We start from the raw sequence: 24,058 nt of genomic DNA, 5'->3' as shown, positions 1-24,058 counted from the left end.
TAGAAAAATGGTACTGATGAACTAGTGGCAGGGCAGGAATAGAGACGCATATGTAGAGAATGGACTTGTGGACACAGTGGGGGAAGGGGTGGCTGGGACGAATTGAGAGAGTAGCATGGACATATATACACTACCATGTGTAAAATAGATAGCTAGTTGGAAGCAGCTGCATAGCACAGGGAGGTCAGCTCGGTGCTTTGTGACCACCTAGAGGGGTGGGCTAGGGAGGGTGGGGGGGGAGCTCAAGAGGCAGGGGATATAGGTATACATACGTATGCATATAGCTGATTCACTTTGTTGTACAGCAGAAACACAACATTGTCAAACAATTATAATCCAATGAAGATGTAAAAAAATAAAAATAAAAAGTATCACAGAGTCTGTAACTGTTTCTTTTTTTTTTTGTCTTCTGACTCACTATAGAATCAGCAAAACCTGCATAAGGAGACTCAAGAAATGATTCTGTTCTATTTTCTATTTCTTGTCTCCTTTACTTCCCACTCTCCAAACTCTTAAGAACACTTTTGTGTAAGTTTTGTTCTTATTCATTTGAAATATTTTTTAAAAAACTGATGCATGAGAAGTACTCTGGTTTTTAAAAATTCAGTTTTGGCAACAAACTAACTCTTGTAGGAAGTTTGTATAACTTGTCACTATACTTGTTTTATGTGATCTGAATTTAAATTGAGTTTTAACATCACCATACATATTTTTATCCAGGTCAAAGAAATAGTTACTTCTAAATGGAATACTGTCTTACTTTATGCTTAGTTCTTGACTATAAAGTTCTACCCAGGTTACATTTCTAATTAATTATTTAGAAAATCCACCTAAAGAGTGAGAGTACAAAGATTTAGGTTTGGCCTTAGCCTGAGTAAAGATTGTTTTATAAATTCATACACAACATAGTTGTGTATGAATAGTTTTTTTCCAATGTTACAATTGCAATTTGAGAATTTTTTTTAACATATATTTAAAATTAATTAATTTATTTTTATTTATTTTTGGCTGCGTTGGGTCTTCGTCGGTGCATGTGGGCTTTCTGTAGTTGTGGCGAGCGGGGGCTACTCTTCTTTGCGGTGTGCAGGCTTCTCATTGCGGTGGCTTCTCTTGTTGCGGAGCACGGGCTCTAGGTGCCTGAGCTTCAGTAGTTGTGGCTTGCGGGCTCTAGAGCACAGGCTCAGTAGTTGTGGCACATGGGCTTAGTTGCTTTGTGGCATGTGGGATCTTCACGGACCAGGCTTGAACCTGTGTCCCCTGCATTGGCAGGGGACCTCCCAACCACTGTGCCGCCAGGGAATTCCTGAGAATTTTTTTAAAGCATATGTTTTCTATTGTTTCTAGTTTTACAGAAGAACAAGAACTTTTATGGATTAAATAATCTTTCAATGCTTTCCCTCAAGCAAAAGAAAAAGTTCTTGGTAACAGAAAGGATTGCATGTAGAAAACGATACCTTGTTACAGTGATGATGTTGCAGTTAACTCAGAGAGAGAGAAATGGAAGAAAAATGAGACAGAATGAAAAATGCTGAGGGGTGATACTTGCTGTCAGACGACTGTTGAGGGTATGGATGCACTCTATAAAAAATGAAATCCACTCATTCACTTATTGCAACAGTTTCCTGGAGGATTTCTATTCGGGGAAATGTACTTCAGACCAAACCATATTCCACACTCTGTGGAGTGATTATTACTATATCTGCCTTAACTTAAGCATTGGTTACTTCGTTGCTTTAAAATAGTAAAGTTTATTAGGAAATAGTGTTGGTATTGAGAGAATTAATCTTTAAAGATTTTATGCTCTTTGTGGCCTTACTGGCATATATGTGACTGTCTCATTCAGATTGTTTTATTTTGGAAAGGTGGAAAATTTTTTTAATTTAATTTTATTTTTATTGACATATAGTTGATTTAAAATATTAAGTTAGTTACAGGTGTACAGCAAAGTGATTCAGATACATATACATACACACACACACACACACACACACATATATATTCTTTTTCAGATTCTTTTCCATTATAGGCTATTAAATGATATTGAATATAGTTCCCTTTGCTATACAGTACACCTTTGTTGTTTATCTATTTTATATATGGTAGTGTGTATCTGTTAATCTCATACCCCTAATTTATCCCTCTCCCCTTTTTCCTCTTTGGTAACCATAATTCTGTTTTTTATGTCTGTGAGTCTGTTTCTGTTTTGTAAATAAGTTAATTTGTATTATTTTTTAGATTCCACATATAAGTGATATCATATAATATTTGTCTTTCTCTTTCTGACTTACTTCACTTAGAATGATAGTTCCATCCATGTTGCTTCAAATGGCAGTATTTCATTCTTTTCTATGGCTGAGTAATATTCCTTTGTATAAATATATACACCACATCTTAAACCAGTCATCTGTTGATGGGCACTTTGGTTGTTTCCATGTCTTGACTATTATAATACTGCTGCTATGAACACTGGAGTGCATGTATCTTTTCAAATTAGAGTTTTCATCTCTTCTGGATATATGCCCAGGAGTGGGATTGCTGGATCATCTGATAATCCTATTTTTAGTTTTTAAGGAACCTCCATACTGTTTTCCATAGTGGCTGCACCAATTTACATTCCCATCAACAGTGTAAGGAGGGTTCCCTTTTCTCCGCACCCTCTCCAGGATTTATTATTTGTAGACTTTTTGATGATGGCCATTCTGACTAGTGTGAGGTGATACCTCATTGTAGTTTTGATTTGCATTTCTCTAATAAATTAATGATGTTGAGCATCTTTTCATGTGCCTGTTGGCTATCTGTATGTCTTCTTTGGAGAACTGTCTATTTAGGTCTTCTGCCCATTTTTTGATTGGGTTGTTAGCTTTTTGATATTGAGTTTAAATATTTTGGAAATTAAGCCCTTGTTGGTTGCATTATTTGCAAATATTCAATCCCAGTCTGTAGCTTGTCTTTTCATTTTGTTTATGGTTTCCTTTGCTGTGCAAAAGCTTATGTTTGATTAGATCCCAATTTTTATTTTTGCTTTTATTTCTTTTGCTTTGGGAAACTAATCTAAGAAAATATTACTACAATTTATGTCAGAGAATGTTTTGACTATGTTCTCTTCTAGGAGTTTTATGGTGTCATGTCATATCAAAGTCTTTAAGCCATTTTGAGTTTATTTTTTGTGTATGGTGTCTGGGAATGTTCTAATTTCATTGATTTACATGTGGCCATCCAGCTTTCCCAGCACCACTTGCTGAAGAGACTGTCTTTCCTCCATTGTATATTCTTGACTCTTTCGTCAAACATTAATTGACCATAGGTGTATGAGTTTATTTCTGGGCTCTCTATTCTCTTCCATTGATCTCTATGTCTGTTTTTGTGCCAGTGCCAGCTGTTTTGATTACTGTAGCTTTGTAGTATTGTCTGAAGTCTGGAAAGATTATGCCTCCAGTTTGGTTCTTCTTTTCCTCAGGATTGCTTTGGCAATTCTGGGTCTTTGGGGATTCTATATAAATTTTAGAATTATTTGTTCTAGTTCTGTGAAAAATGTCGTGTGTAATATGATAGGGATCACATTAAGTCTGTAGATTGTTTTGGGTAGTATGGTCATTTTAACAATATTAATTCTTCCAATCCAAGAGCATGGGATATCTTTCCATTTCCTTGAATCATCTTTGATTTATTTTATCAGTGCTTTATAGTTCTCAGCATGTAAATCTTTCACCTCCTTGGTTAGGTTTATTCCTACATATTTTATTTTTTTGAGGTGATTTTGAACAGGATTTTTTTTTAACTTTCCCTTTCTGATATTTCATTGTTAGTGTAAAGAAATGCAACAGATTTCTGTATATTAATTTTGTATTCTGTTACCTTGCTGAATTCATTTATCAGTTCTAGTAGTTTTTGTGTGCAGTCTTCAGGGTTTTCTATATAGAGTATCATGTCATCTGCATATGGTGACAGTTTTACCTCTTCCCTTCCAATTTAGATACCTTTTATTTCTTTTTCTTGTCTGTTTACTGTGGCTAGGACTTCCAATACTATTATTGTATTCCCATCAATTTCTCCCTTTATGTTCGTTAGTATTTGTTTTATGTATTTAGGTACTCCTATATTGGGTGCATATATGTTAACAAGTATAATATCCTCCTCTTGTGTTGATCCTTTTATCATTATATAGTGTCCTTCTTTGTCTTTCTTTATGGCCTTTGCTTTAGAGTCTATTTTGTCTGATATGAGTATTGCTACCCTCCACTTTCTTGTCATTTACATTTGCATGAAATATCTTTTTCCATTTCCTCACTTTCAATCTGTATGTGTCTTTTGCCCTAAAGTGGGTCTCTTGTAGGCAGCACATTGTAGGTTCTTGTTTTATTATCCAATCTGCCATTCTATGTCTTTTGATCAGAGCATTTAGTCCATTGACATTTAAAGTAATTATTGGTAAGTGTGTATTTACTGCCATTTTAAACTTTGTTTCCCAGTTGATTTTGTATTTATTCTTTGTTCCTTTCTTCTTTTTGATTTTCTTTTTGTGGTTTGATGGTTTTCTTTTGTATTATGCTTGTGTTCCTTTCTTTTTGTTTTTGTTTTTTGGAATCTATTGTATGTTTTTGATTTGTGATTACCCTGATTTTCAAGTATGTTAACCCATAACTATATCTACTTGCTTTAGACTGGTAATCATATGAGCATAAACACATTCTAAAAGACCAACATTTTCCTACTCCCCTCCTCCACATTTGTGATTTTGATGTCCTATTTTACATCTTCATGTTTACCCTTTTGCTGTTCATGTAGTTACAGTTGGTTTCACAGAATTTTTTGATTGTTTTTTTAGTCTGTGTACTAGATTATTTAATTGATCTTCAATCATTTTATATATTTGCCTTTCCTATTGTGATTTTCCCTTTCCTAGATTCTTGCTTCTTTTCCATCTAGAAAAAACCCTTCAACACTTGTTTTAAGGTAGGTTTAGTATTGCTGTATTCTTTTAATTTTTGTTTGTCTGAGAAATTCTTTATCTCTCCTTCTATTCTAAATGATAATCTTGCTGGGTAGAGTATCCTAGTTTGCAGAGTTTTACCTTTCAGGACTTTGAATATATCTTGCCACTCCCTTGTGGCCTGCAAAGTTTCTGTAGAGAAATCAGCTGATAGCCTTATGGGGGTTTCTTTGTAACTGTTTGTTTTTCTCTTGCTGCCTTTAGAATCCTCTCTTTAACTTTTGCCATTTTAATTAAGATATGGATTGGTATAGGTCTGTTTGAGGTCCTCTTGTTTGGGACCCCCTATGCTTCCTGTACCTGGATATCTGTTTCCTTCTTTAGGTTTTGGAAGTGATATCCCATAATTTTATATTTGGATCATCATTGAAAAGAGCTTTTCTGATAGTTTCCACTGTTGGTCTTACTCTAGCAAATCTATTCTCTCATTCTGACAATGTATCTAAAATTCCACACTGGAAGATTCAATCTTATTCAGAGCAAACCTGCTGAAGTTAAGATTTCTGAGATGAACAGGATCACAAGAATCGTCCTGTCCTAGATGGAGGTTGACATTTATTTTACTCATATGACAAAGTTGCTCAAACCTAGTAGAAGCTGCTTCTTGAATACACATTATAATGGCAATATTAAACGGCTAGTTAGTTCCAGTTATTCAAATCTTTGTCGTTTTGAGCACTATTCTATGGAATCCTACTGTTTTAAGCCTGGCTGCTTTTTAAAGGGAAAATACTCATTGGGTCTGCATCTAAATTTACGTATTCCCTCATGTTTTTTACTTCTGCCCAATTAATTATCCATCTTTTTTTAAACACGGCTCACCTACTTTCATATAGATACTCTAAACTTTGTTTGATTCTTTACAGACTAACATGTGTTTCCTTGCTGGATTGAATGTTGGTTTAGTATTAAAATTTACTTTTACCTGAATCTTTCGTGCAGATTGCTTATCTGTGTTCCTGATGCCAACATACTCTTATTTTCCACTTTCTGATTACCTGGAACTTTTCAAGTCTTTAGGGATTTCAGGTTGATTTTTTTTTTTTTTTTTTTTTTTGAAATGGAGCAGTTTTAGGTTCACAGCAAAATTGAGTAGAAAATACAGACAATTCCCATATATTCTCAGACCCTACACAGGCACAGCCTTCCCTCTATCAATATTCCCCACCAGAGTGGTACACTTGCCATAATTAATGAACCTACACTGGCACATCATTATCACCCAAAGTCCTCCTTTCATGTAAGGGTTTACTCTCGATGTTGTACATTCTGTGGGTTTTGATAAATGTATTCACCATTGCAGTATTGTACAGAATAATTTCATCAACCTAAAAATTTTCTGTGCTCTGCTTATTCATCCCCCTTCTCCCCTCCCCCCAACACCTGGAAATCACTAATCTTTTTACTGTCTTCATAGTTTTGCCTTTTCTAGAATGTCATACAGTTGGGATTCTCCAATATTTAGCTTTCTCAGATTGGCTTCTTTTACTTAGTAATATGCATTTAAGTTTCCTCCATTTCTTTTCACTGTTGATAGCTCTTTTTTTTTTTTAGTGTTGAATAATATTCCATTGTCTGGATGTACCACAGTTTATTTACCCATTCACCTACTGAAAGACTTACTGGTTGCTTCCAAGTTTCTGCAATTATAATTAAAGCTGCTGTAAACATCTGTGTGCAATTTTTGTGTGGACATAAGTTTTTAACTCATTTGTGTAAATACCAAGGAGCGTGATTGCTGGATCTTAGGATGAAAGATCACTGCTGAGCTGTCCTCCAAAGTAACTGAAGCATTTTGAATTCCCACCAGCAATGAATGAGAGTTCTTTTTGGTTCACAGCTTTGCCAGCATTTGGTGGTGTTAGTGTTTTGGATTTTGGTCATTCTAACAGGTGTTTAGTGGTATCTCATTATTGTTTTAATTTGCAATTCCTTAATGACATATGACTTTGAGCATCTTTCCATATGCTTATTTGACATCTGTATATCTTCTGTGCTGAACTGTCCAGGTCTTTTGCCCGTTTTTTAATTGGGTTGTTCATTTTCTTATTGCTGAGTTTTAAAAGTTTTTGTATATTTTGGTAACAGTCCTTTATTAGATATGTCTTTTGTAAATACTTTGTCTCGGTCTGTGGCTTGTCTTATTCTCTTGACAAATTGACTTTTTTTAACCTTTGAAATAGCTCCTATGTTATTTCTATGTTCTCGCAACTTGAACTCTTGCTTGAATTAACTACTGCCTTGCTCTGACATTGTTCACCAGGGTGAAATTTTCCCTTTCAACGAGATTCATATGTCCAGCTTCAATTTCTTTGGCTGCTTCTGTTTTCCGAGGGCCAGAGAGCTCAGTCAGGGTTCTTACCATGCTTACCTCCCAGACAGTTTTCCTAACCTTGTCATGGCAGCACCTCCTGTCCTCATGCATGCAGCTTGGGAACTGATTCATTAATGTAACAACAACAACAAGAAAAAAGCAAGGAAATCCATGACCTCTTTCCAGTACCTATGCATACAATTAGCCTTCTTTAGCTTAATGCCAGTCCTCAGCAATGTATGAACATAACAATAGTTTTCTTCTCTGCTTCGTTCAAAAGTTAATAATATTTGATGTATATCAAAGGGTATATGAAAACTGTGAAGCATGAAATTAAAATAAACACCTGGGAATCCACCTTCCAATTTTAGATTAATTACATTGGCAATAACAGTGATACTACCTAAGTGCTCTGCCAGCTTCCCTCAGGTAACCGCAAACCTAAATTTTGTTTTATTATTCCCTTTATTTTAAAAATAATTTATCACAAATGTATAGTCCTAAATGATATATTATTTAGGTATGATTGTTTTGAGTGCTTTAAGACTTGTAATATACCCTGTAGTCTTTAGCAACTTGCTTAGTTTTCTTCAACCTGTTTCCTGAGATTCATCAAAGTCCCATGTAGGTGTTGAGTAAGACTCTCAGGTTTCCTTCCCCAAATTACTTCTCTTTCCTACCCAAGTTTTTCTTCTTTCCATATTACATCCCAGAATCATCATGTTATTTCCCATTCAGATAGTATTTTTTAAAATACAAATTTATTGATATATCTTTGACTTATAAAAGTTGTATAGATTTAAGGTATTCCACTTGATGTTTCAATATATTTATACATTGTAAAAAGATCCACAATCAAGATAAATAACTTACCTGTCACCTCTATAAAGTTACCATTGTGTGTGTATGTTGAGAAGACTTAATCTAAGATCTATCTTCTTAGCAGATTTCAAGTACACAATACAGTACTATTAACTGTAGTCACCATGCTGTACATTATATTAATATTTCCAGAACCCATTCATCTTGCATAACTGAAGCTTTGTACCCTTTGACCAACATCTCCTCATTCCAGCTCTCCACCCCCCTACCCCTGGCAACCATCATTCTACTCTCTGTTTCTATGAATTCCACTCTTTTAGATTCTACATATAAGTGACATCATGCAATATTTTTCTTTCTGTGTCTGGCTTATCTCACTTGGCATAATGTCCTCCAGATTCATTCATGTTGTTGCAAATAGCAGGATTTCCTTTTTTTAAAGGTTGAATAAAATTTCATTTTATATATATATATATATATCATTGTCTTCATCCATTCATGCATTGGACACTTACGTTGTTTCCATATCTTCGTTATTTTGAGTAAGCAGCAATTTAATGGAAGTGCAGCTATCTTTTCAATAGACTGTTTTCATTTCTTTGCATATATACCCAGAAGTAGGATTACTGGATCATATGGTAATTCTATTTTTAATTTCTTGAGGAACCTCCATACTGTGTCCTATAATGGCTGTGTCAATTTACATTCCTACCAATAGTGTATAAGAGTTACCATTTTCCACATCCTTTCGAACACTTGTTATCCTTTGTCTTTTTTATAATAGCCATTCTAATCTGAAACTCCCTTGTTCTGAAGGATATTTACCTGATAATTTCCTCAAAGTATTACCCTTTCCAGGTGGGTTTTAATTTTAATGGATTCAAAACCATGAGCTGAAGAATTAACTCCTATACAGGAAGTATAGGTATCAACAAACATGTAGCAATTGATTTAGGGAAGTGGCAGTCTTTCTAGCAATCTTGAAATTGCAAGAAAGTAGTTTCTTATTCCAGCTACATCTAAGTTAAGCCTTAATAATATGGAGCTTATTTTTTTAAATGTCAGCTTTTTACCTGCTAATATAGTTTACTCATTGGCTAGCTAGGAACTAAACAGAAATGAAAAGAAATTTTGTAACAGAGTGAATGACACTTAAATGATCTAGTTGCATATACAATGCAGAAATATATACTCTGAATTAAACTCGATTAGGTTTAATTCTATAATATTTCTTATTAGACTGTTTTGGTAGCAATAGGAAACATTATATTAGAGTGGGAACATACTATATTAGAGTGGCTAATATATATATTAGATACTTTTCAATTTTTCTAGAGTCATTGTATCTACTAGAAAATATAGTTTCATGCATATTAACTTGTTTGGGTTAGGTAATCTTTGGGATTTCAGCAACAAATGTTATTTGTTTTCAATTCTTCTTGCCTTTATGATTGTTACCTTAAAATATTTCTCTTCTTTTCTCATCAACACACTAACACTCAAAATGAACATATGTCTTTGTAAGTAAACATAAATCCAGTTCTCCAAAAAAGTCTGAGTTAAAGCTAAATATAATCTTCCTTTTCTACCATCAGATGTTTGACATCTGCACTGATTTTACACTAACAAACTGAATATTTCTGGGAAATTCCCACCTCAGAAAGTGCTACATTTGAGGAGATTTAAAATTTCTGGTGTTTAAGAGAAAAAAGCAGCTTAATATGTGACATTCTTCTGTTTAGTGCATTTTTTTCTCTCTCAGTAATAATACTCTCATCCACTTCAATACTTGTATCAGTTGTTATTTCAATTCACTTCTATAATAGGTGGTATTTTTTTAGTAATCAGTTTTGACAACCCAAGAATATTAGTAATACAAAACAAGTAAATAGTGCGCCATTTTAAAATTCCAAATATACTCCCTCTGGGAGGAGATATGGGGATGTATGTGTATGTAAAGCTGACTCACTTTGTTATACAGCAGAAACTAACACACCATTGTAAAGCAATTATACTCCAATAAAGATGTTAAAAATAAATAAATAAATAAATAAATCCCCTCAAATATAATCCCTCTGTTTTCCACTGGGAATTACTCTTAGCTATGAGGCATATTATTGAGTTAAAAATAAAGGAGCAACAGATTCTGAAAAATTTTTTCAATGCCTCTTGAACAAAATATACTTGTTTCTGCGTCTGTTATTGTTGTTTGTTGGTTTGGTTTGTGTGTATGTGTGTGCACTTACCTACTCTTTCAACTCAACTAGTAAAGTTTACCATCTTTCATGGGTTAGAGTTCAAGTCTTATTTCTTCATCGTTTTCCTGAATACTCTCAGTGCTTCTGAAACTTTAGTGCGAACGTATTTTTAAAACCTAGGATGTATGTGTTTTTGACATTTTAATATTTATGACTTCTAAAACATGCTCTACAGTTGACTAGAATGTTTAATTTGGTAGATTTTGTTATCCCCCAAAGTTGGACATTGTACTGTTTTATTTACTGAGAATCCTTAACTTCCTCTTGCATGGCCTTTTTTCTTTTGAAACCTGCCACACAGAATAACATTTTACTTGCCTCTCCACCCATGTGGGGGGTCCATTTTACTTGCCAAATCAGGGTAGGCACTTCACTTAAGTTAGGGCAGTCTGATCCTAAATTTCTTTTTCTAACTTTACCTGGAGCTGAGAAGAGAGAGCTAGAGAGAACGAACCTGTTGGTGCCATTTGAGTTCTGTTTTCTTTTTTTATTGAAATATATTTGACGTATAGCATTGTGTAAATTTAAGGAATACAGCATATTGATTTGATATGTTTTTATATTGTTATATGATTGCCATTATAGTGATAGTTAAACACACCTCTACTTATGTTGTTTAAGGGTAGAAACTTGCAACTAGTAGTAAATAAGTTGCAGACATCTAATCACAGTGTAGTGAAATAGATAATATTGTATTATAATCATCATGCCTGCTAAGAAACTAGATCTTGATTATTCCAACCACACAAAAAAAGAAATGATAACTGAATTCTGTTTTCTATTTTTCCTAAGCCTTAAATAGACTCTCTCTGCAATTCCCATGGTTTGATCACGCGACCTTTACTTTCATTACATAAGATACCAGAGTATACACACTTATGATAAATTACCCCTTTTACAAAGGAAATATGTAGAGTCCTCACTAATACAAACTAGTGTTGGATGATGTGTGTTATAATCAATATTGTTGTTGAGTTAAAGAAATCTGCATTTTTTTCTTTTTTATTCTTTTACTCATAGTCTGGGAAGGTCTTTGCAGCATCATTGTCTGGTCAGCTGGCATTTGTTCTATCTCAGAGCAGAAATATTTTACACTTTATTTGTTAGTATATCAAGTGTGTTAATCTTGTCTCCTCATTTGAGTTGTAACTTCAGTTCAGGAATCATCAAAAAACGTTCAGTATCTCCAAAATAATAATTTATTTATTTTTGCATCAGACTTTAGTAAGTTTCCAGGGGTAAGTTATATGAGTGATGAGAGTGTGGAGTGATTGTAATTGATTAAGCAGTTTTTGAAAGCAAGAGTGGATTTCCTCTACTGAGTTCATTAATTTCCAACCTGATTTTCAATCCAACCACTGTCAATCAAGAACCCAATTACAAATGGCCACAGGCCACATAACTGACAATAAAGTGAACCACCATTACCAAACAGCTCTCTCTAGGTAGATGCTGACTCTCTATAGCAGTTCCCTCAGATCTTGCCTTCGAATTGAATAAAATTGTCTAATATCGATATGACACTTGTTATTGCTTAAAGCTATTCTGGCTTTCAAAATCTCCTAGAGGTTGAATTTTTCACTTTAGCATTTTATATTTACCACATCAGAACCAGTATAATTTTAAAGTCTTCTAACATTTAATCTTAGAATGTCCTTTGAAGCAGAAAAATTATTTTCATTTGTCTCCTTATACCTAAGGAGATGAAACTATATTTGAGATGGATGAAATCCTTATTCTTGGAATCCACAACTAGCTGCTTATAGCTGCCTCAGTGTCACAGAAGAGAGATGTGAGTTAAAGACGAAGCCAGGCAAATTACCAAATTACTAGCTAGAGATATGGTGTCAAATCTCTGTGGTAACCTGATTTCTCTTTTCATTCTAAGTCTTAATCCTACCTGAAATATGGAATCAGGAATCAGGGCTCCATGGTTCTTTTCTCTACAACCAGACCCTAATTTCACATTTGATAATAACAGTCAGAACAGCCAAGTAGAAATGAAGTCAAATAATAGCATACGAAAAGAAAGGAAAATTATTTGTACCTAAGGTCTAGTGAAGAGCTGGTCTAGTCTGTCACTCATATCTTCTCATGAACACAAAGTGGGACAGTTCAGGGAGCAGGAGAGTCTTCATCAGGCAAAAAGTTAACTCAAAATTATTTGACCTATGGTAAATATTGTTTTCCATGTCACCTGCTTGGGTTGTAGAATTCCAGAAAAGGATGAATTAAAACAAAACAAAACTAAACAAAACCAAACACACCACTACCACCACCAACAGTAAGAGCAACAGCAAACGGCATTCTTTATGTGGCTTTAACTTTCTTCTTTAAGTAGAACTTCCTTCTCATATTTCTGTGGTCCATAAGATGATTGTTTTGGCTCTGAGCTATACTACATTCCCTCTTCAGGGACAACATGAGTATGTAGACGTAGCATCAGGGAATTATAGGGAACAGGACTGTTCCTTTAAAAGTTTTAGCTTTTCTGAGGATCAGTGACCAAAACAAAACAAGATGTCTAAGCATGAACAAATATTGGCTTTGTATAATGGTACATGAATAATTTGTTTTTCTTCTAATAAATTTTTTTTATGATGGCCAGCATTCCTGATTTTTCACCTACAGGCATTTAGTCAGCACTCCACCCTGATGGTATTAATCAACAGTATGAAATTTACATTGACTTTTAAAATGTAGTTCTTTGATTTAGCTCTTTCTTTGGAGTGCAATTCATTGTAAGTAGATCTGGGAATAAATTTGACAAACATATCACAAAAGGTTGAAAATCAGCTACTGTTTTTCTACCTGCTCATATTTTTTTACATTAACCTGCATTCTACCCCCATTAGTGTGACATTTGATTACCTGGAAACCTTAATATTACTTGGAAGACTGGAGATCTTTAAAAATACCATGTAAAGCTGGTCCAAGTATCATCCTCAGGGAATCCTCTTGTTTACACAGGCCTAGGAGGACGTTCCATTTATCTTTTGCCTGCTTCTCTCTAAGCCAGGAAATAATTCCTTTTACATATTCCTGTCACATAATTTCTTTTTGAAAAGTCCTATCATATGTTATAAATAAAAAGTAAATATATTACAAATCCTGGTTTATCCATATTTGCATTCTCATTTTCTCCCTGGGTGGATACTTCAAGATTAGTTAGCCATGAGATTCCCCACAGTCCTTGGCCCTCACCAAACACAAACAATTTATGTTGGTTTAGTTGGTATTTCACTACAGAGTTGATCAGTTTGCCCAAAATGAGAAGAGTTCCTTTTCAGTATCTTCCTCAGATGATTTTGCATGTGTAGAGCTAATATAGGTATTCTGTATTCTTCTAACACCACGGTTGTTTTGAAAAGCCGGATTCGCATTTCCTTTCTGAGTTCTTGTCACCCTTGAGTGAATACAGTATGAGCTCAATGATATTCTTACTTATCATATGTCAGTTGTCCCCAGCTACACTGAACCTCAAACTTGTTTTGAAGACTGAGTGAGCACTATTCTAAGGACTGCTTATTTTTTCTCTACATTTCATGACATACATGACAATTGCATTGAGGGACAGCTATTTTTGTAAAACAGACTTTTAAGTAGAATTTTTATTTTGCTTAAAATTATTGATCTTTTTAAATATATATATATATAACCTAATTATTCCAGTGAGAATTGGTGAGTTGAAAGTATATACCTATAGATCATTTAAATTACATTTACTTTCATTCTTTCAGGAAAAGCATAATAAGTTTCTTCTACCAAAAATATTATTAAAAGAAGATTAACTAATGGGTTAGTATACAAGTATTATTATTGTTTTTTAAGATTCCTGATGCTGTACTTTTTCATCAAATAAATATTTCATTCTGTTTATATAAAAGTGTTTTTTGAATGGCAAGATTATGGCCAGTAGAGTACCCAGTTATCAACATTGTGATAAAGAATCACTTGTCTACAGTTTTTTAAACCATAGTTATGGTTAAAAATTTTAGTTAAAATTATTATAGGCTAGTATACTTTTATAACACCAGTAGGCCAGCCACTCACACAGATTAGCTTTTTCCTAATAGAGTTTCTGTCTCCCTCTTTATCTGTCTTTCCTTCTCTTTGTCTCTGTCTCTTTCTCTCTCTCCCAATTCACCTGATCTGTACTCTGTGTTATAAATGCAAAATTTATGAAAAACCACCATAATGATCAAATTATCTCTATCCTTTGACTTTCTGGTCATCCTAACCTTGTCCTGTATTAGTAGAATGGAAAATAGTTTCCAAAGTGGTCTGAGCTTGTTGCAAAGTAGTTTGAAAATAGGAGATGAATTTATTTTTCAAACATATAAATATTTTAGATTCCAGTATACAAGCTCAGAACATTTTGTACTCTTCAGTATTTACCTTTCTGTTAATGACATGCATGAATCACTACCTTTTACAATATTCAATCCTAATAAAAATATGTCTATATTCATTATAACAAATGACAAACAGAAATTAGAAAATACAGAGAGGATGTAAAAAAAGAGTAGGTCTGGGAGCATTAGAGATCAATTAATCCTATTGAGTTCAGTAAGGAAACTGCAGTATATACTACTCAATAAGAGAATCTTTTTGCCTGCCCTCTACAGTATCCCTTAGAAATCACTGCAGGTGCATGAGAGTATTGTCTCAGTCACTAAGTTTCTCTCCTTCCCCTTCCTGCACCCTCACTCTAAAAAGTGAGTTCAGAATGGATTTCTTATGTAGTGTCATATTTTCTACACTATGTCACATATTAAGCATTAACATTTTCAACTACTGGAAAAGATAATTTTATAAGTGAAGTACAATTGTGGCAGCCATCTTAATATTTTCCAGAATTTTTAGCCAATGTTAATAACAAAAAAATAGGATGTAAAAGAATTGAAAAAGTCAATATATTTGTACTTTGCATATGAAATGATGATTTACTTAGAGAATCTAGAGCAGTAATTAAAAGAACTATCAGAACTATTAAGAATACACAGAAATTGACTGGATATAAGACAAATGTAAAAAATCTAGTAACATCTTTGAATATAAGGAATAAACTGTTTAAAAATATAATGAGCCACAATATCCTGTTTATAATAGCAACCTAATCAAATATCAAATATATTTATAATTGGAAATTTCAATACCCCTCAATAATTCATAGAACAACTAGGTAGGAAATCAGTATGAATATTGAAGAACTCACACTGTTATCAACCAAAAGGATATTATCAACATTTATAGGACAATCCTCACAACCCCAGAAGAAAATAACCTTTTTGTTTACAATTGCCCACAGAGCATAAACCAGGATAAACCATAGCCTGGACCATAAAACAAGTCTCAGCCAGTGTAGAACTGAAATCATACAGAGTAGAGTCTCACCACAATAGAATCAAACTAGAATCAGTAACATATACATTAAGTCCTTGAAACACTAGAAAACTAAACAGTATACTTCTAAGTAACCCATGGGTCCAAAAAGTCTCAAGGGAAACAAATTAAACTGAATAAAAATCAAAATACATTATAATAAAATGTGGGAAGCAGCTAAAGCAGTGTTGAGAGGGAAACTTACAACACCAAATGCTTACATTTGAATGAGAAAAAGTCCTAAATCAATAGTCTAAGTTTCCACATCAGGAAATTAGAAAAAGGGAAGCAAACTAAAGCAAGCAGAAGGAAGAAAATAATAAATATGGGGCAGGAATCAAAGAAATGAAATCAGAAAAAAATTTGAGAAAATAGATAAAACAAAAAGTTGGTTATTTGCAAAGATCAATAAAAGTGACTGTCCTCTAGTAAGACTGACAAAGCAAAACAGAGAAGACACAAATTACTAATATTTGGAATGAAACAGGATATGTCTATAGATCATGGAGACATCAAAAGGGTAATAAAGGGACATTGTGTACAACTCTACACATGTATATTTAACAACGTAGATGAAATGGACCAATTCCTTGAAAAGCACAAACTACCATAACTCATTCAATATAAGATAGCTTATTTAAATAATCCTGTAACTATTGAAGAATTGAATTTATAATTTAAAACCTCTCAAAAAATAAATCTCCAGGTTTTGATAGCTTCACAGGAGAGTTCTACCAAATATTTAAAATAGAGTTAACATCAATTCTATACAGTCTTTTCCAAAAAAATTAAAGAAGAGGGAACACTTCTCAATTCATTATATGGTGCTAGTGTTACCCTGATAACAAACTAAATAAAGATAGTACACCTCCACAAAAGAAAACTACAGATCAATATCTGCATGAATATAGATGTAAAACTTCTTAACACAATATTAACAAATAGAGTTCAGCAACGTATAAGAAGAATTAAACACCATGACCAAGTGAGGTTCATTTCAGAGATGCAAATATGAGTCACTATTTTAAATCAAGCAATGTAATTCATCATATTAACAGGCTAAAAAAGTGGCATCACATGATCATATCAGTTGAGGCACAGAGAGCATCTGATAAAATTTAACACCCTCTCATGATAAAAAGTCTCCATAAAGTAGAGAAACAGGAGAACTTCCTCAGCTTGATAAAAATATATATATAAATCTTAAAGCTAACATTATATTTAATTGTGAAAGATGGAATGCTTTCCCCTAAAAGTGGGAACAAAGCAAGAATGTGTGCTGTCGCCACTGCTATTCAACGTATTACTGGAAGTTCTAGCCAGGACCATAAAGCAAGAAAAGGCAATAAAAGGCACACGGGTCAGAAGAAAAAAGAAAACTGTCCCTATTTGTAGATGACAATTTTCTACATAGAAAATCCAAAGGATGGTATAAAAAACTCATACCTGGTAAGCCAGTTCAAGGCCATAGGATATAAAATATACACACGAAAATCAATTATATTTTTATTTCTAGCAATGAACATGTGAAACCTGAAATAAAAATTACAGTATCATTTATAATTGCTCAAAAAGAGAAATTTGCAAAAACAAGGCTTGTGCGCTGAAAACTACCAAATACTGATGAAAAAGAAATCAAAGAAGATCTATATAAACAAATGAAGAGATATACCGTGTTCATAGATTGGAATACTCAACATGGTAAAGATCTCAACATCTCCCCAAATTGGTAAACAGGTTTAACATAATTCCTACCAAAATCTCAGTATTATAAACAAGATTATTCTAAAATTTATATGAAAAGAAAAAGAACTAAAATAATTTTGAAAAAGAAGATTAAAATTGGAGTTATCAAGATATTATATAGACACAGTGGTCAAGACTGTGTCATATTAGTGGAGGAACAGATCCATAGATCTATGGAACCAAATAGAAAACCCAGAGATGACCCCATAAAATTGTTACCCACAAGTTTTTGACAAAGGCGCAAAAGCAATTAAATGGAAGAAGGCTAGTATTTTCAACAAACGTAGTTGGAATAATTGCATGTCTATGGGCAAAAAAATAAACTTTGATTTAAACCTCACACCTTTTACCAAAGAATAGCTCCTAGATTTAAGTGCAAGAAGTAAAATTATAAAACTTTTAGAAGATAACATATGAGAACATCTTTGGACCCAAGGCATGTGGAAGAGTTTTTAAGCATGGCACCAAAAGCACATTCTATTAAAAAAAAAAAAAAAAAAGATAAATTGGACTTTAAAAAAACTCAAAAATTTGTGCTCTCTGAGTGACCTGATTAAGAGAATAAAAATAAAAACTACTCATTGGTAAAAACATTTGTATACCACATATCTGACAATGGACTCATATCCAGATTATATACATAACTCTCAAAACTCAGCTATAAAAAGACAAAACAATACATTTTAAAAACGGGCAAGAAACATGAAGTTTCATTTCACTGAAGAGAATATACAGATAGCAAATAAAGATATTAAAAGATGTCTGAACTCACTACCAATTAGGAAAAATGCAAATTTAGATCACTATGAAATATCACCCCACACCCATTAGAAAAATTAAAATAAAAATAGTGACAATACCAACTACTAGTGAGTATGTGGAGGAACTGGATCACTCATACATTGCTAGTGGAGAGGTATAATGTTACAGCCACTTTGGAAAATATTTTGGCAGTTTCTTAAAAACCATACATGTACTTACCATACAACCCAGCAATTGCACTATTTGTCATTTGCCCCAGAAAAAAGCAAACTTATGTCCACACACAGACATGAACACAATTATTCAAAGCAGCTTTATTTGTAATAATAAAAAACTGGAAGCAACCAAAAAGTTCCTCAATAGGTGACTTGTTAAACAAACTGTGGTACATTTGCACCATAGATGCTACTCAGCAATAAAAAGCAATAAACAACTGAAACCTACAATTTGGAAGAATTTCAAAAGTATTATGTTATATGAAAAAAGCCAATCTCAAAAGGTCATATATTCTTTAATTTCATTTATATATATTTTTTTGAAATGATAATATTATAGAGATGGAAAACAGATTAGCTGTCACCAGGGGCTAGGGAGGGAGGAATGAAACTGGATGGATGTTATTATAAGAGGGTAGCACAAGAGTAATCTTTGTGGTGATGGAACAGTTCTATATCTTCATAATGGTATTGATTACATGATCTGCACGTGACAAAAAAACCTAGAATTATATACACACATTGTCCAGTATCAAAATTCTTGCTTTGATATTGAACTATAATTATGTAAGATGTAATCACTGGGAAAACTGGTTGAAAAGTATCATACAAAGGCATTCTCTGTACTACCTTTTCAACTTCCCATGATATTTTTCAAAATAAAAAATTTCAAATATATAATGTATTCACTATCCCACTTACGGTAGTAACTGTATTAGCTAGGGTTCTCCAGAGAAATAAAACCAATAGGATATCAATATCTAAATTTATATCCATATATAATCATCTATATTTATATGCCTCCATATGGAGAGATTTAAAATAAGAAATTGGCTTATGCAATAATGAGAGCTGCTGAGTTCAGAATTTGCAGAGCTGCTTTCCCAGTTCCAGTCTGAAGGGGGGAAGCTACTGTAGAAAGCAGGAAGAAGTGATGTGCCAGTTCAAAGGCCATCAGTGAGGAAAAAAATCTCTCTTACTCAGGAGAGGGTCAGCCTATTGTTCTATTCAGGCTTTTAGCTGATTGGATGAGGCCCACCCATATTCTGGAGAGCAATCTGCGGCGTTATTCAGTCTACTGCTTTAAATGTTAGTCTCATCCAAACACACCTTTACAGAAATACCCAGTAAATGTTTGTCAAATATCTGGGCACCTTATGGCCCAGTCCAGTTGACACATAAAATTAACCTTCACAGCAACCTAGCCAAATATTGAGGAATAAAAAGAATAAGTTGTAAGCATAAAGTAATGCATTTGATTTAATCCCCAATTTAGCTCCATCTCCTTTTTTTTTTTTTTTAACATCTTTATTGGAGTATAATTGCTTTACATGTTATGTTAGCTTCTGCTGTATAACAAAGTGAATCAGTTATATGTATACATATATCCCCTCCCTCTTGAGCCTCCTTCCCACCCTCCCAGATGGGGTGGGGATCCTTCAGATGACCTCAAGGATGAATGCTTTTTATTATAATATCTATTTATCTTAATGTAGGTTAGGAAATATAAGTAGCATGTCAAACCCTTTTATGGTAGTATAACTATAAATTAAAAAAATAAATTAACCAAAAGAAACATATTAAGAAGTAGTAGTGTAGGTCAGATATAGGTAAGGCAAGCCTAGTGGGGTTTGGTTCTAGGGTACTGCTATTCTAGCTACCCAGGTATCTCCAGCACTCATAGTCATTATTTTTCAGGATTTCCAAACACTTGAGTTCAGGCTTTTTCACTTTTGCATTCAGTGTGTGGATAGAGTGAGTTTTTCTACTTTCTGGGTAACTAAATGGTTGGTATATAGAAGGACCTGCCCTCATTGGCTGCCCTTGGGGTTTAACAGGAGACTGGGTGTGTGGCCTCTGGGTCTTTGGGCTGGAGTGTATGTTGAGCAGAGGCTTCTAGGATTCGTTCATTTCACAATACCTCTGGGCCAGCCCTGCTGAGAGGAAGTGGGAGACTCAACCCCCATTCAAGGAGGAACTTCCCTTCCTGGGAGGGGATGCCCCGAAGGATGCCCCTCTCCTTTTGATATAATAATTTAGGCCAAGGATAGTGCCAATATTTCTTTTTAATTCTGCTTTTGGAATTATCGTTCACTGGTAGTAAATATTTTTGGCTATTTTGAGTGTAGCAGAGCTTAATTTACTGAGGATGGATGTTACTTTTTGAAATAAGTAAAATTCATTCCAAGTTAATTTTGGTGAATACAGTAGTTTAGTAAGCTACATCATGTCATTTGTTTTAAAAGAAAAATATATATTTAAATTAGTCAAACTTGTTTCTTTGTATAGCAAATAAAATTCTCATAAAACAAGACCCACCCCATTAAAAAATATTTTGTGTAATAGCAAAATCAACCGAATGAGTGTATGTTTTTCCATATACCAATATTAAAAAACAGGAACTTTTGAGTTTTTAAAATTCCTAGGTATTTGTTAAAAATCAGACTCATTATGTTACAGCCATATATTATATTTCATACTCTTTAAAGTCTTGAAAATGATCTTCAATACTGTTTAGTCCAACTCATCATATTATTGAGAACACTGAGGCTTAGAGAAGTTAAAGTGACTTGTCTGAGCTCATGTAGCTATTTAGTGGCAGAAGCAAGACTAGAATCCAGGTGGCTGGAAATTTTTTCAGTAATAAACTGGGAAATATCACATTAAGAATTACACTCTCACTTTCTTTTTCCTGGTACTGTTAAAAAATGTTTTCACTTTATCTTTTAAATAAAAGAAGATTCCAGGTTTTATGTAGTAGAATGTTTTAGAGAAGTGAATAGAAAAGAGCTGTTTTTAACCATGCTGTTCTCATTAAAGGAAAACAATTTTTATCTTAGCTCCTTTCACTTCAGAATTTTAAAATTAGGTATTATTTTATTACGTTTCTCCTCTTTTCAAAAGAAAAGCTAGAAGACAAAATTGAATGATATCCTCTAGTATTGTGGAAGTGGACTTTTACTTCAAATTGAAGTAATTAGTTTTTTTCTATAACTTGTCATTGCTAATCTTTACTTTTCATTACTGCTCTTTATTATTATTATCATCATTTTTTAGGGTTGGGGTAGATAAGTTCATACATTAAGGTTAAATTGTAGAAAGAAATTTAAATAGAAATTCTAGATAATTATTTGGGTAATCCCCATCAAAACGTGCTACCCTATTACAATCAGCTAATCAAGGCCAACATACATTTCTATTTGGTTCTACCCTGAATTGACCAGAAAACAACACCTCTTTTCCATTTCACTTAGACATCTATTGAATTTCCAATTAATCAGAAACTTTATGGAACAGACTGAAGTTTATGTAAATGTGATTTTAAAAGTCTTATCCCTTTCCTAACACTAAGGAAAGGAGAAATCTCTCTTACTAAGGAGAGCTCTGAATCTGTTCAATTCCTATGCTATTTTGGGGCAGAAGTAGCATTATAGATGAGAGGTGAATAGAGAAGCACCTAGAGAGCTGAATTTACTTGCTTTGGAAAGGACATTGATCTGCAGGTGGAAGAGAAGAGGCTAGATTTGTAGTCCAATTACATTCCTCTCATATCCTCTTGGATCCCTTTATCATTTTTGTGCTCCTGGACTCCCAATGTGCTTTCAGGCCAGCCCCTAGGGCTCTATGGGGGATTGACCTCAGGCTGATGGAAACTATTTTGCTTGTGCACCTGGAGGACAGAAGTGCCTGGGAAGTGACATCCTCCCCACTTAACCCTTAAGCAGTGATGTTGCAGCCTGTAAATACTCCAGCATTCTTGCCCCAGACTGACACTGCCTGCAGAGTTGTCTGTGGGATTGAGCCAAAGTGACTCTCCATGAAACTTTTACTGAGATTTCTCCCTTCCTTGGACTCCTTCCCTTCCCAGAATGTTTTCCACACTCCCATGTTGAGGATCTTTTCTAAAAAATCACTTTCATGTGAATCTTTATCTCAGAGTCTCTTTCTGAGGAATCTGACCTAGTGAGGAAGGAGAAATCACAGAGACAAATTGCACAGTGGATTGGACTAGGGAATAGAGGAGTTTGGAATGAGGGAAGAGAGACTAGAGAAGGTGAGGGTGGTTCTGGGAGTGAAAGATCTCCATTTGTAGAGGGAAAAATTTGAGGACTTTTTTTTGTAGTTTATGAATGGAATCTGCTGTGTTAGCTTGAGTGTCCTGGAAGCAGACTTTGAGACAGACTATTGCATGTAGTTACTGGGGAGTGCTCTTGGGAGATACACCATGTTGCTTTTGCTTTTCCTGAACTGATATTTCTTCTGAGTGTGCAGTATTATAATGAAAGGAACCACTGTGTAATCTAGCTTTTTGTGGTTTAATAAAAGATCCTCTCTTTGTATACATTAGGACTGATAAACAGAAGCGAGTTTCAAATAAATATTTTTTTCCCAATCAGCAGAAGCTGAAAAAAATATGCCAAAAAAGAGACACTGGAAAAAAAAATCTTTTGTGCACACATACATATTAACAACAATGTTGAACTATATCTAAATATTGCCTATAAATCTTGAGTAATAGAAAATAATAGATTAATACTGAGGAAGAGATGTGCCTTAATCAAGGTATAAACTTAAAAAAAATGTATATGCAACTTATTCAGGCTCATTCTGGTAGTGGAGGCCTGTGGAATATCTGTGCATTTAGAAAAGTGCAGAGAAAACTGTTACACTGCAGTGTGATGCCCAGCCACAGTTGATTGGTCCAAGTTAAACACTTGTCTTAAACTGAGTCAAACACAGTAACCTGTCTTTTAGCCACGTTTGATTGGTCCATGGTTAAGCCTCCAGTCCGAATTTGATTACTGTGACTTTTCTGAAAAATATTTGGACTTGGGATTTGTAGTGTAAGATGTCTTAATGTGTGGCCGATGAAAAAAATGAACACCTTTGAGCTGTTGTGGCTTTGTTTTCTACCTTGAGGACAGTGGAGAGGAATCCTCATGAGAGAGTGAACAGTGTGAGACACACATGAAGAAGGGATCAGAGGAGACACAGATAGAACCTTTACAGGACTGTGCTCCTTGATTCCATTTATTCCCAAGGCCAAGATGCCAACCTGCTTTTGAAATGGCTTGGGTGTTTAACTCATTTTTGGATTTCCCCAGCTTATTCTTTAGAGAGGGGAAGTGGCTTTATTTACAGCCCTTGTGAATTTGGGAACAATATATATCTGAAATGACCTTAATAAGTGCTAGATTTAAATCAATATAAGAAAAATGGTTTTATGTGCTCACTTCTGCAGCATATACACTAAAATTGGAACGATAAAGAGAAGATTAGCATGGCCCCTGCCCAAGGATGACATGCAAATTCATGAAGTGTTTCATATTTTAAAAAAAAGAAAAGAAAAATGGTTTTAAAAAGGCAGTGAAGAAATTTAACATAGATTTAATAATTATCCAGGGGAGATGATCTCATAACTGCAGTCAAATGCCATTTTTATGAATTTTTTAAAAAGACTACATACAAAGCAATGCAATTGCTATCTACTTACAAATGCAAAAGAAGATAAGCATGAATTATCAGTATGAATCAGGTGATCTAGTGAGTTTTCTATATATAAAAT

At 34.0% G+C, this 24,058-nt stretch overlaps 1 non-coding gene across 1 annotated transcript; it reads left to right on the top strand.

The window, feature by feature from the left end:
- Positions 1-23,718: 23,718 nt before the first annotated feature.
- LOC133091672 (U6 spliceosomal RNA) lies at positions 23,719-23,825 on the top strand. The gene has a single exon (XR_009700996.1). It is a non-coding gene; the product is annotated as a U6 spliceosomal RNA (small nuclear RNA).
- Positions 23,826-24,058: the final 233 nt, after the last annotated feature.

The sequence above is a fragment of the Eubalaena glacialis genome, chromosome 4 (assembly GCF_028564815.1).
Source record: "Eubalaena glacialis isolate mEubGla1 chromosome 4, mEubGla1.1.hap2.+ XY, whole genome shotgun sequence".
Classification (NCBI taxonomy): Eukaryota; Metazoa; Chordata; class Mammalia; order Artiodactyla; family Balaenidae; genus Eubalaena; species Eubalaena glacialis.
Note: the sequence above shows the minus strand (reverse complement) of the source record. Positions and strands in the feature narration are given on the sequence as shown.